The sequence below is a fragment of the Marmota flaviventris genome, chromosome 10, assembly GCF_047511675.1.
Source record: "Marmota flaviventris isolate mMarFla1 chromosome 10, mMarFla1.hap1, whole genome shotgun sequence".
Classification (NCBI taxonomy): domain Eukaryota; kingdom Metazoa; phylum Chordata; class Mammalia; order Rodentia; family Sciuridae; genus Marmota; species Marmota flaviventris.
Window position 1 is genome coordinate 38,053,652 of NC_092507.1, and position 13,639 is coordinate 38,067,290.

General features: G+C 44.0%; 1 protein-coding gene across 1 annotated transcript in view; it reads right to left on the bottom strand.

The window, feature by feature from the left end:
- The window catches only part of Agbl4 (AGBL carboxypeptidase 4), a 1,244,450-nt gene that overhangs the window by 122,438 nt on the left and 1,108,373 nt on the right, over window positions 1-13,639 (bottom strand). The window lies entirely within an intron of this gene.

Consider the following 13,639-nt stretch of genomic DNA (forward strand, 5'->3'; position numbering starts at 1 on the left):
AAAGGTCACCCAGATAATAGGTGATGGTAGGAGCTGAAATTAGAACCCAAGTTTTTGTGTGGTGGTGATGAAGTAACAGGGACACACCTTCAATGACTTTCACCTTCAATGACTACAAAATCAAACAAAACATGCTAAACAATTATCTTTAAGTATTGGACAATAGTCAATGTGAGATAAACCTTGAGAGAAGGGAAACAAATGAGGCATGATAGCCCTGGCATTCTGCCTGATGGTCCATCGCAGACCAAGGAGTTGGGAGTGGTGTCCTGAGCAGAGCAGGGAAGTGTCACTAAGGGTCAAGTTCAGCAGGTGGCAACTGTGGGGAAACTGAACTCCAGAGAGGAGGAAGCACCATAGAAAAAAGGTCGGGATATCTATGAAGGAGTCTTCTTGGGTCTTTGTTAGATCCTATGATGTGCACACATAGGGCAAATCTTCATTCTCTAGTTTAGATTTTGAATGTTCCCCAAGGGACCATGTGTTGAAGGCTTGGTCCCAGCCGTGACACTGTTGGGAGGTAGTGAAACTTCAGGAGATGGGGCCTAGTGGAAGAAAATCAGTTCATTGAGAGAATGAGACTCCAACCTCTTCTTTTCTGCCTTTGCCTCCTAGCAGGCTCCCACCATGACATGCTGTGCTGCCACAGGCCCCAAAGTGTCATGGACTGAACCCTGTGATACCATGAACCACAATAAACCTTTCTTTCTTAAGGGTTCTTTATCTTGGGTGTTTTGTTAAAAGTGATGAAAAAATTGGCCAGGAAGCTGTGAACTGCCCAGTTTTCCAGGATCACACAGAGCTAGGAATTATTTGAATTCCCACCAACAACATAAATGCTTGTTGATCATTCTGGTAGCATGAGAATATTATCTAGACACATTCTAACAAAGTATTAAAAGAAGTCTGAAAAAGTTAGTCCAAAGCCTAACTCTCTTTAAAGGAAGAAAACAAAATCCAGACACTCAGCAATGTATATAATTTGCAATATCCAGCATCTAAGAAGAAATTATTAAACATGTAGAAAAGAGGAAAATATGGCCCCAACTCAGAACCCAAGCTCTTTCTGCCACCATCAAGTTCTCCCTACATAATAATGTTTATCTTTGTGCAAATATGTTATTACATAAAAACAACAGACAAGAGTGACATGCCTGGAAAAGAAGGAGCAAGGGGAGGGTACTCAGCACGGGCAGAAGAAAGACTGGCCGGCACAGAGCAGAACAGTGACCTGAAGGAGATTTAGGAAGGAACATTGAGTGAAACTGGATTAAAGGCCCCATCCATGTTAGAGGATGATCTAGAGAGAGGGGTATAGAAATAATGAACAGGCTTTCTCTTTTTAAAATGCTGGTGATATATCATTTTTAATATGCTTCATCATCCCAACAGAAGCACAAATGTCAGAGACTAAAGTAAAAAGTATTAGCTCCATTAAACATAGCTCTAAAGGCCTACAACTTGTTTGGTCCATTGAGGTGACCAGTAGGGGCTTGGGGGTCACTGCCTCCCCTGAAAGACAGAAAGAAATATAATGGAAACAAAATGCATGAGAACTCATCCTGTGCTGATCTCTTTGCTAGGCACATTAAGGAACCAAGAGGGAGACAGGGGTTACCCACTCTGAAGAAGTTTATGGCTTAAAAGAGGAATTGAACACCTGAAATTTCTAGGACTGAATAAGCTCCAGAAGGGAGAGACTGTCACTTCTTTTTTTTTTTTTTTTTTTCATTTTTTTTTTAATTTTTTATTGTTGGCTGTTCAAAACATTACATAGTTCTTGATATATCATATTTCACAATTTGATTCAAGTGGGTTATGAGCTCCCATTTTTACCCCATATACAGATTGCAGAACCACATCAGTTACACATCCATTGATTTACATATTGCCATACTAGTGTCTGTTGTATTCTGCTGCCTTTCCTATCCTCTACTATCACCCCTCCCCTCCCCTCCCCTCCCCTCTTCTCTCTCTGCCCCCTCTACTGACATTCGTTTGTCCCCCTTGTATTATTTTTCCCCTTCCCCTCACTTCCTCTTGTATGAACTTTTGTATAACTCTGAGGGTCTCCTTCCGTTTCCATGCATTTTCCCTTCTCTCTCCCTTTCCCTCCCACCTCTCATCCCTGTTTAATGTTAATCTTCTTCTCATGCTCTTCGACCCTACTCTATTCTTAGTTACTCTCCTTATATCAAAGAAGACATTTGGCATTTGTTTTTTAGGGATTGGCTAGCTTCACTTAGCATAATCTGCTCTAATGCCATCCATTTCCCTGTAAATTCTATGATTTTGTCATTTTTTAATGCAGAGTAATACTCCATTGTGTATAAATGCCACATTTTTTTTATCCATTCATCCATTGAAGGGCATCTAGGTTGGTTCCACAGTCTAGCTATTGTGAATTGTGCTGCTATGAACATCGATGTAGCAGTGTCCCTGTAGCATGCTCTTTTTAGGTCTTTAGGGAATAGACCGAGAAGGGGAATAGCTGGGTCAAATGGTGGCTCCATTCCCAGCTTTCCAAGAAATCTCCATACTGCTTTCCAAATTGGCTGCACCAATTTGCAGTCCCACCAGCAATGTACAAGTGTACCCTTTTCCCCACATCCTCGCCAGCACTTGTTGTTGTTTGACTTCATAATGGCTGCCAATCTAACTGGAGTGAGATGGTATCTTAGGGTGGTTTTGATTTGCATTTCTCTGACTGCTAGAGATGGTGAGCATTTTTTCATGTACTTGTTGATTGATTGTATGTCCTCCTCTGAGAAGTGTCTGTTCAGGTCCTTGGCCCATTTGTTGATTGGGTTGTTTGTTCTCTTATTGTCTAATTTTTTGAGTTCTTTGTATACTCTGGATATTAGGGCTCTATCTGAAGTGTGAGGAGTAAAGATTTGTTCCCAGGATGTAGGCTCTCTATTTACCTCTCTTATTGTATCTTTTGCTGAGAAAAAACTTTTTAGTTTGAGTAAGTCCCATTTGTTGATTCTAGTTATTAACTTTTGTGCTATGGGTGTCCTATTGAGGAATTTGGAGCCCGACCCCACAGTATGTAGATCGTAGCCAACTTTTTCTTCTATCAGACGGCGTGTCTCTGATTTGATATCAAGCTCCTTGATCCATTTTGAATTCACTTTTGTGCATGGCGAGAGAAAGGGATTCAGTTTCATTTTGTTGCATATGGATTTCCAGTTTTCCCAGCACCATTTGTTGAAGATGCTATCCTTCCTCCATTGCATGCTTTTAGACCCTTTATCAAATATAAGATAGTTGTAGTTTTGTGGATTGGTTTCTGTGTCCTCTATTCTGTACCATTGGTCCACCCGCCTGTTTTGGTACCAGTACCATGCTGTTTTTGTTACTATTGCTCTGTAATATAGTTTGAAGTCTGGTATCGCTATACCGCCTGATTCACATTTCCTGCTTAGCATTGTTTTTGCTATTCTGGGTCTTTTATTTTTCCATATGAATTTCATGATTGCTTTCTCTATTTCTACAAGAAATGCCGTTGGGATTTTGATTGGCATTGCATTAAACCTATAGAGAACTTTTGGTAATATCGCCATTTTGATGATGTTAGTTCTGCCTATCCATGAACAGGGTATATTTTTCCATCTTCTAAGATCTTCTTCTATTCCTCTCTTTAGGGTTCTGTAGTTTTCATTGTATAAGTCTTTCACCTCTTTTGTTAGGTTGATTCCCAAGTATTTTATTTTTTTTGAAGATATTGTGAATGGAGTGGTTGTCCTCATTTCCATTTCAGAGGATTTGTCGCTGATATACAGGAATGCCTTTGATTTATGCGTGTTGATTTTATATCCTGCCACTTTGCTGAATTCATTTATTAGCTCTAATAGTTTCTTTGTAGACCCTTTTGGGTCTGCTAGGTATAGAATCATGTCATCTGCAAATAGTGATAATTTAAGTTCTTCTTTTCCTATTTTGATGCCTTTAATTTCTTTCGTCTGTCTAATTGCTCTGGCCAGTGTTTTGAGAACTATGTTGAACAGAAGTGGTGAGAGAGGGCATCCCTGTCTTGTTCCAGATTTTAGAGGGAATGCCTTCGATTTTTCTCCATTCAGAATGATGCTAGCCTGAGGCTTAGCATAGATTGCTTTTACAATATTGAGGTATGTTCCTGTTATCCCTAGTTTTTCTAGAGTTTTGAACATAAAGGGATGCTGTACTTTGTCGAATGCTTTTTCCGCATCTATCGAGATGATCATATGGTTCTTATTTTTGAGTCTATTGATGTGGTGAATAACATTTATTGATTTCCGTATATTGAACCAGCCTTGCATCCCAGGGATGAATCCTACTTGATCATGGTGCACAATTTTTTTGATATGTTTTTGTATCCGAGTGGCCAGAATTTTATTGAGGATTTTTGCATCTAGGTTCATTAGAGATATTGGTCTGTAGTTTTCTTTCTTTGAAGTGTCTTTGTCTGGTTTAGGTATCAGGGTGATGTTGGCCTCGTAGAATGAATTTGGAAGTTCTCCCTCTTTTTCTATTTCCCGAAGTAGCTTGAAAAGTATTGGTATTAGTTCCTCTTTAAAGGTTTTGTAAAACTCTGCTGTATACCCATCCGGTCCTGGGCTTTTCTTAGTTGGTAGTCTTTTGATGGTTTCTTCTATTTCCTCAATTGATATTGGTCTGTTTAGGTTGTCTATATCCTCCTGACTCAATCTGGGCAGATCATATGACTTAAGAAATTTATCTATGCCTTCACTATCTTCTAATTTATTGGAGTATAAGGATTCAAAATAATTTTTGATTATCTTCTGTATTTCTGAAGTGTCTGTTGTGATATTGCCTCTTTCATCCCGTATGTTAGTGATTTGAGTTCTCTCTCTTATTCTCTTCGCTAGCATGGCTAAGGGTCTGTCGATTTTGTTTATTTTTTCAAAGAACCAACTTTTAGTTTTGTCAATTTTTTCAATTGTTTCTTTTGTTTCGATTTCATTAATTTCAGCTCTGATTTTAATTATTTCTTGCCTTCTACTTCTTTTGCTGTTGTTTTGCTCTTCTTTTTCTAGGATTTTGAGATGAAGTATGAGATCATTTATTTGTTGGTTTTTTCTTTTTTTAAGGAATGAACTCCAAGCAATGAATTTTCCTCTTAGAACTGCTTTCAATGTGTCCCATAGATTCCGATATGTTGTGTCTGTGTTTTCATTAATCTCTAAGAATTTTTTAATTTCCTCCTTGATGTCTTCTATAACCCATTGATCATTCAGTAACCTATTGTTCATTCTCCAAGTGATGTATTCTTTTTCCTTCCTTCTTTTATCGTTGATTTTCAGTTCCATTCCATTATGATCAGATAGGATGCATGGTATTATCTCTACTCCTTTGTATTGTCTAAGAGTTTCCCTGTGACATAATATATGATCTATTTTTGAGAAGGATCCATGTGCTGCTGAGAAAAACGTGTAACTGCTTGATGTTGGGTGGTATATTCTATATATGTCAATTAAGTCTAGGTTATTAATTGTGTTATTGAGTTCTATAGTTTCCTTATTCAACTTTTGTTTGGAAGATCTGTCCAGTGGTGATAGAGGTGTGTTGAAGTCTCCCATGATTATTGTATGGTGGTCTATTAGACTCTTGAACTTGAGAAGAGTTTGTTTGATGAACATAGCTGCACCATTGTTTGGGGCATATATATTTATGATTGTTATGTCTTGTTGGTGTATGGTTCCCTTGAGCAGTATGTAGTGTCCCTCTTTATCCCTTTTGATTAACTTTGGCTTAAAATCTATTTTATTTGATATGAGTATGGATACTCCTGCTTGTTTCCGAAGTCCATATGAGTGATATGATTTTTCCCAACCTTTCACCTTCAGCCTATGTATGTCTTTTCCTATCAAATGCGTCTCCTGTAGGCAGCATATTGTTGGGTCTTGTTTTGTGATCCATTCTACTAGCCTGTGTCTCTTGATTGGTGAGTTTAAGCCATTAACATTTAGGGTTATTATTGAGATATGGGTTGTTCTTCCAGCCATATTTGTTTATTTATGTTACTAAACATGGTTTGTTTTCCACTTTGATTATTTTCCCCCCTTTAGTGTCCTACCTCCCACTGTTGGTTTTCATTGTTATTTTCCATTTCCTCTTCCTGTAATGTTTTGCCAAGGATGTTTTGAAGAGATGGTTTTCTAGCTGCAAATTCTTTTAACTTTTGTTTATCGTGGAAGGTTTTAATTTCATCTTCCATCCTGAAGCTTAATTTCGCTGGAAACACAATTCTTGGTTGGAACCCATTTTCTTTCAGTGTTTGAAATATGTTATTCCAGGATCTTCTAGCTTTCAGAGTCTGTGTTGAAAGATCAGCTGTTATCCTGATTGGCTTACCCCTAAATGTGATCTGCTTCCTTTCTCTTGTAGCTTTTAAAATTCTCTCCTTGTTCTGTATGTTGGGCATCTTCATTATAATGTGTCTAGGTGTGGGTCTCTTATGATTTTGCACATTCGGCGTCCTGTAGGCTTCTAGGATTTGGGGTTCTGTCTCATTCTTCAAGTCTGGGAAGTTTTCTCGAATTATTTCATTGAATAGATTGCTCATTCCTTTGGTTTGAAACTCTGTTCCTTCCTGTATCCCAATGACTCTTAAATTTGGTCTCTTGATGTTATCCCATATTTCTTGGATGTTCTGCTCATGGTTTCTTAACAGTCTTGCTGGGCTGTCTATGTTCTTTTCAAGTTGAAATACTTTATCTTCATTGTCTGATGTTCTGTCTTCTAAGTGTTCTACTCTGCTGGTAGTATTCTCAATTGAGTTTTTAAGTTGGCTTATTGCTTCCTGCATTTCTAGGATTTCTGTTTGTTTGTTTTTTATAACCTCTATTTCCCTGTATAGTTGATCTTTTGCTTCTTGGATTTGTTTATGTAATTCATTGTTGAAGTGATCTTTCATTGTCTGATTTTGCTGTCTGATGTCTTCTTTGAGACTCCAGATCATCTGAAGCATGTATATCCTGAATTCTTTATCTGACATTCCATCAGCTGCAGCTATTACCTCTTCTAACGTTGAGTTGACCTGCAATGCTTGTGGTCCTTTCTTTCCTTGTCTCTTCATACTGTTCGCGTTCCTTTCTTCTTGGTGAAACTGTTGTGCTATTGAATTTTCCCCCTATATATTTATATTGGTCTTGTATAGTTGCAAAGTCTCCCTCGCAGGCGCGGGCGGCGGCTCTGCCCCTCCTCCAATTGGGGCAATGTGCCTACCACGCCGGCAGGCCGCTGGGCCTGCTCTGCCAGTCGGTAGCAGGTCCGCCGACCTTGCAGGCGCGGGCAGCGGCTCTGTCCCTCTGCGGGCCGCTAGGCTTGTTCTGTCGGTGGTCGCAGTTCTGCCTACTTTGCAGGCGCAGGCAGCGGCACTGCCCCTCTGCAGGCCTCTGGGGCTGTACTGCCAGTGGGTCACAGGTCCGCCTACTTTGCAGGCGTGGGGGGGGGCGGCTCTACCCTTCCTCAGGCCACTGGGCCTGTTCTGTCTCTCGGTTGCAGGTCTGACCTGTTCTGATGGTGGTCTCAGTTCCGACTACCTTGCAGGCGCGGGGGGGGAGAGGGCGGCTCTGCCTCTCAGCAGGCCGCTGCTCCTCTTCTGCCGGTGGGTCGCAGGCCCGCCTACCTTGCAGGAGTGATTGGAAGCTCTGTCCCGCCGCGGGCCACTGGGCCTTTTCTGTCGGTGGTCACAGTTCCCCTACCTGGCAGGCGCGGGGGGTGGGGGGCGGCTCTGCCCCTCAGCAGGCCGCTGGGCCTGCTCTGTGTTTGGTCCCAGTTCCCTCTACTATGCCGGCGCCAGGGGAGGGGGCGGCTCAGCCTCTCAGCAGGCGGCTGCTCCTCTTCTGCCGGTGGGTCGCAGGCCCGCCTACCTTGCAGGAGTGATTGGAAGCTCTGTCCCGCCCTGGGCCACTGGGCCTTTTCTGTCGGTGGTCACCCTTCCCCTACCTGGCAGGCGAGGGGGGTGGGGGGCGGCTCTGCCCCTCAGCAGGCCGCTGGGCCTGCTCTGTGTTTGGTCCCAGTTCCCTCTACTATGCCGGCGCAGGGGGAGGGGGCAGCTCAGCCTCTCAGCAGGCGGCTGCTCCTCTTCTGCCGGTGGGTCGCAGGCCCGCCTACCTTGCAGGAGTGATTGGAAGCTCTGTCCCGCCGCGGGCCACTGGGCCTTTTCTGTCGGTGGTCACCCTTCCCCTACCTGGCAGGCGAGGGGGGTGGGGGGCGGCTCTGCCCCTCAGCAGGCCGCTGGGCCTGCTCTGTGTTTGGTCCCAGTTCCCTCTACTATGCCGGCGCCGGGGGAGGGGGCAGCTCAGCCTCTCAGCAGGCGGCTGCTCCTCTTCTGCCGGTGGGTCGCAGGCCCGCCTACCTTGCAGGAGTGATTGGAAGCTCTGTCCCGCCGCGGGCCACTGGGCCTTTTCTGTCGGTGGTCACCCTTCCCCTACCTGGCAGGCGAGGGGGGTGGGGGGCCGCTCTGCCCCTCAGCAGGCCGCTGGGCCTGCTCTGTGTTTGGTCCCAGTTCCCTCTACTATGCCGGCGCAGGGGGAGGGGGCGGCTCAGCCTCTCAGCAGGCGGCTGCTCCTCTTCTGCCGGTGGGTCGCAGGCCCGCCTACCTTGCAGGGAGACTGTCACTTCTTAATGCCTTTCCCAGGACTATTCCGGTAGGTGCTGGAAACTGATTGTTGAATTAATAAATTAAAATACATTGCATAGATCATGGTGTATAAAGTTTAGATACTTACTATCTCATTTGATCATCTGCATTCTCTTACGAGGTAAACCCATTTACAGGTAAGGACACCCAGGCTCAGAGAAGAAAGGGACATGCCCAAGGTCATACAGCCAGCAGTCAATCCCTGACTCCCATCCAGCATCCCTATTGCTATCCCATCTGTCTCCTTCTTGATCCACTAACAACATTCTAAGATTGCACGTCCTCTGTATTTCCATCTACAATGTACACAGGAGAGTTTGGTTTCATTCCTTATTGCTGATGGAAATAGAGCTACTGTCTTAGCATTTATATTGCTTTTTAACTTAAAAATAATAATAAAAAAAAAACCCACCACCAAGCCCTTTAAAAAATAGTACCTAACACTGACACCATCTATCCCAGCAGTCCAGAAATGATAAATGGCACTGCTGAGGCCCTCGGTGAAGGCTAACTTTATGGATGTCTCCCTTGACCCAGTATCAACTCAATTGCATTCAGCATTTCTGCTGACCACGGGGAAATGCAAAATGGGCATTATATTTGCACACTAATTTTACTGAGCCCCTGTGTCTTCATAAAATGATAACGTGGGGCTAATAAAAATCAAGCATCTCGGGTGCTAATATAAGCAAATGTTGATGCAGGCAGGTAACAAATTGCTTTGTCATTTAGGAGGCCATAAAAGAGCATTATAATCATCTTTAGGTAAAATGGATGGGTCGCCTTTGCTTAGCTTTTAGCTTTCATTTGCAAAATCAATTTAAGGTAATGTAGCAGGGTGGTATGACATGGGACAACCCCCACCCTCTCCTGTCACCAAATCCCCAGGCTGCATGCAAAACCAATTAAACATATTCTTGGTGGAGGCACAGGGATAAAGGAGGAAGTGCACTTGAACAAAGCTAGGGTAGAACAAAAAGCAAACAACACAACCAAGGACAACCCATGAGGGATGTTTGTAAAACCCAAGAGCTCATGGAGGTTGACAGGTTTTGGAGTACAAGGACACACTCAGGTGGAACTGGGGCAGCCATGCCCTGCTGTCCAGTTGAGCTGAAGGTGTTTGAAGTTAACTGGGCTGCACCAGCACCTCTAACCCACGTATGTGAATGCATGTACACACACACACACACACACTCGCAGGCACCCCTTTGTTGTTATATTCCTCTATCATCCACTATTTCCTTATTCAGAAAATATTTATTGAATACCTGTTAGGTGGTCAGGGGCTAGGGATTATTATATTCATTTTATAGAAAATCAAGTCCAGGAGGGCTGGGGTTGTGGCTCAGCGGTAGAACAGTTGCCTCGCACATGCGAGGGCCTGGATTCTATCCTCAGTGCCACATAAAAATAAATAAATAAAATAGAGGTATTGTGTCCAACTACAACTAAAAAATAAACATTTTTTTAAAAAAGAAAGAAAATCAAGTCCAGGAGAAATTGAGTAACTTGTCCTTATTCTTCTAGCTGATGTGTGACAAAGTCATAATACCAACCCAGGCAGAAACTGTTTTCAACCTCAACACTACTTCATAATCTTGTGTGAAGGAGGAAAGTAATATTACTCCATTGTGATAGGAATTAAGTAATATTTATTGAATACTTGCTCTCTGCTAGGTATTTTAAATGCATGATCTTATCCCACAGTAATCCCAGTGAAACAGTTTACCATCTCTATACCGTTTTTAGCCCTCTTTTATAGGTTTGGAAGTTGAGATCCAGAAACACTGAACTTGCCTAAACTTGCATAATAGCAAATGTGGAAGCCAGGATTAACCTAGGTTTTTATGATTCTCAAATTTATGCTCTTAACTACTTATTGTATTATTTCTTGGAGATTAAATAGGGTCCCTATGGTGGTTTTAACACTATGTTCACCAATCCTTTGTTAATCTCCTTTCAAGAGACAGAGATTGAGTTCCCTCTCCTTCAGCGTGGGCTGGGCTTAGAGACTTGCTTCTAACAAATCGGAAACTATGAAAGTGATGACATGGCAGGTCTGAGATTGGGCTACAAAAAGACTGCAGTCTTGGGCATACTCACTCTCTTGAATCCCTCACTTTTGGGGAGACCAACTGCTATGTCATGAAGACACTCAAGCAGCCTATGGAGAGTCCCACATGGTGAAGAACTAAATTATCCAGAAACAGCCAAGAGAAACTGAGGTCTGCAAAAGTCATGTGAGTGACCCTGGAAGGGGATCCTCCAGTCCCAGACGACTGCAACCCTGGCTGAGAACTAAATGCAACTTCAGGAGAGACTCTCAGCCAGAACCACAAGCTATGTGCTGTCACATTCCTGACCCAAGAAACTGAGAGATGATAAATGTTTTTTGTTTGTTTGTTTTAGGATGCTAAATTCTAGAGCAATCTTTGAAGCAGCAGTAGATAACTTATAAATACCTCCCTGGAGACATGTAGAACCCGTAGTTAATATGTAGAACCTAAATAATTTTGCATCTTATCTATTGATGCTGTACATGAATGAGGACCAAAGTCATAATCTTGGTGCCCAGATGGAGAGAAAGCCCCCCTCCGTTTGGTCAGTTATCAGTGGATCAGTGGCTGGTGGAGCAACCAGATGTCAAGGGTCCCCAAAGATCACTAGCTGGGCCCTCTGAGGACAAAAATCTCCCAGAGGTTCACTGTCAGTTTTGATTCTCCATCTCTCCTGACATAACTTGGTCTGAGATGTTCGTGTGAAGGAAGAAGGAGGTCATGAGCTGGAAGAGGAATGGGAGAAGGATTTTTTTTTTTTTTTACATCTAAGCCTTTTTCATTTTCTTGACTTCATGATCCTTGGAGGCATCTTAAGCTCAAGAAAATGCCCTTCTACTGGCTTTTTTCAGCACTGGAGATTTAACGTGCGGCCCGTGTGTGCTAGACAAGTGCTCTACCACTGATCTATACCCCGACCCCTTCCTATTGTTTTTAAGCCAGACCAGTTGCAGACTTTTCTCCAATTCTGCAGGTTCACATTGATTATAAGCGGGAGAAAAAAATTACAAGCGGTAGCAGTAAAGCACAGTGATCTGCTGTCTGTCTGCAGGCCTACTCAGGACTAGAAGAGTCACCACTGGTTTCCCTGAGCCAGTTCTCCCTTGCCATTTCTTCCTCCACCTGGACCCGGAACTGGTCCTTCTAAAATGCAAATGGGAGCATACCACTTCCCCCTTAGCTGCTTAAAAGTCTTCAGCAGCTCTATTGTTGGCAGAGCGAGTCCAGCCTCCTTAGCGTGGATCCTGTCCCTGGCAGCTGGTGGCCACACTTCTGTCCAGCCAGCCTCTTCCACAGGCCCCAACCTCAGCTACCTCCTGGCATTCGCCCAGACACAACACATCCTCACACACCTCCACACAGGGCACGTGTTTTCCTCCCTGCCTCCATCTCGTCTGTCTGCCTCACTCCTACTCAGCCTTTGAGATTCGGTTGGGATGCATCTCCTCTGAGAAAGAAAGTGGGAAACTAACACTCCCCAGGGACCTGTCCTTGGGCAACTGGGTGCTAATGTGGTTTATGTGATTTCATCAGCACAAAACATGTCATGCTGAAGGTAATATGAGGGTGTCTTTGTGCTGTTGACACTGGCAGTATAGAAGGAACGGGGCAGGGCTGGGAATCATAATAAGAACACAGTGAGGTGGTGCAGAGCTTCCTGTAGGTCTGGGGGCATCAGCAGATCCTTCTTGGAGGCTCAGTGGACATGTTTGGACAGATATGGGACTTGATGCAATTGAAGGCACTCAGGGCTAGCGTGGTGACCTGATTAGAGGGTGAATCCAGTAAGTGGGAAGAGCTGGACTGGGAAGGACTCTGGTCCCTGTGTTTCTTCTGTCCCCTGAGAGGATCAACATGGAAAGCCTGCTGACTTCCCTGGGTCGTGAGTCCTTAGGCAAGTTACTCACCCACTCCCGGCCCGAGTTTCTCACTTGTTAATTGAGAATAATAATCTTTAGCTCACAAGATAAACCTTAAGAGACAGTCTGTGTCCCTGCCATGTGGCTTCACCTGGAACATCAGGCATTGTTTACTGAGTGACAAGCCCCAGGAATAAGCGTCCTCAGTGCTAGCACTACAGATGTCTGGATAACTGTTGTGGGGGGCACTGAGCACCCCTGGGCTCTTCACACAGATGTTAATAACCCTCCCCACCCAGTTATGACCATCGAAGACGTCTTCAGACGTCACTAAATGCCCATGTCTCTTGGGAGTCAAAATAGCTCCTGGCTGAGAACCACTCTCCAACAAGAGCACTCTGTCATTCAGACTAGCCTCGTCACTACCTTCCCAGCAAAGCTTCAACGCCCCTGGTCTGCTGTCTTTGCCCCAGTTCAGCTCCAAAAACCTCTCCAGATACCAGGTCCTCCCAGGCCACAGGTCCTCACTTCCCCTGAACTCATGGCTGGACCCCTCGTCGGGTAATAAATCATTTGCTACCTTGCTCAGGCAGGGCTGGAACCTCAGCTCGTGTCTGCCGTGTCCAGGGCTCAGCATCTGCTCTGCCGAACCTCTGGGCCATGTGGAGAAAACAGTGGTGCTGGCAAAGTTTATTTTCAGTTCCCGACTTTGAGGTCCTCCCACTCCATTCCTGCTAGGTTCAGATCTCCCAGGGCCTAGAATTCCATCTCGACACAGTCACTTCTTTAATGCCACACAGCTAGGGATGGAGTGTTCTACTCTCCGTGAGCTGGAAGAAGAAGACAGGAATGATCCCTGAAAGGAGCCTGCTCCTGGCTAGAAATAAAGCATTGGTTTGGGAATTTCAGGCTTTGAGGATAGGCGTTTTTCTGGTGCACTTCATATGTCTTCACAAATTAATGTTTTGCAAGGCCTGAGGACATTTTTAAACTGCAGTTTGACCTTAAAAGCAGGTCTCTGACTTGCATGAGACTCACAGAGCCCATCAGAACTAGTAAGCCTGTAAGGT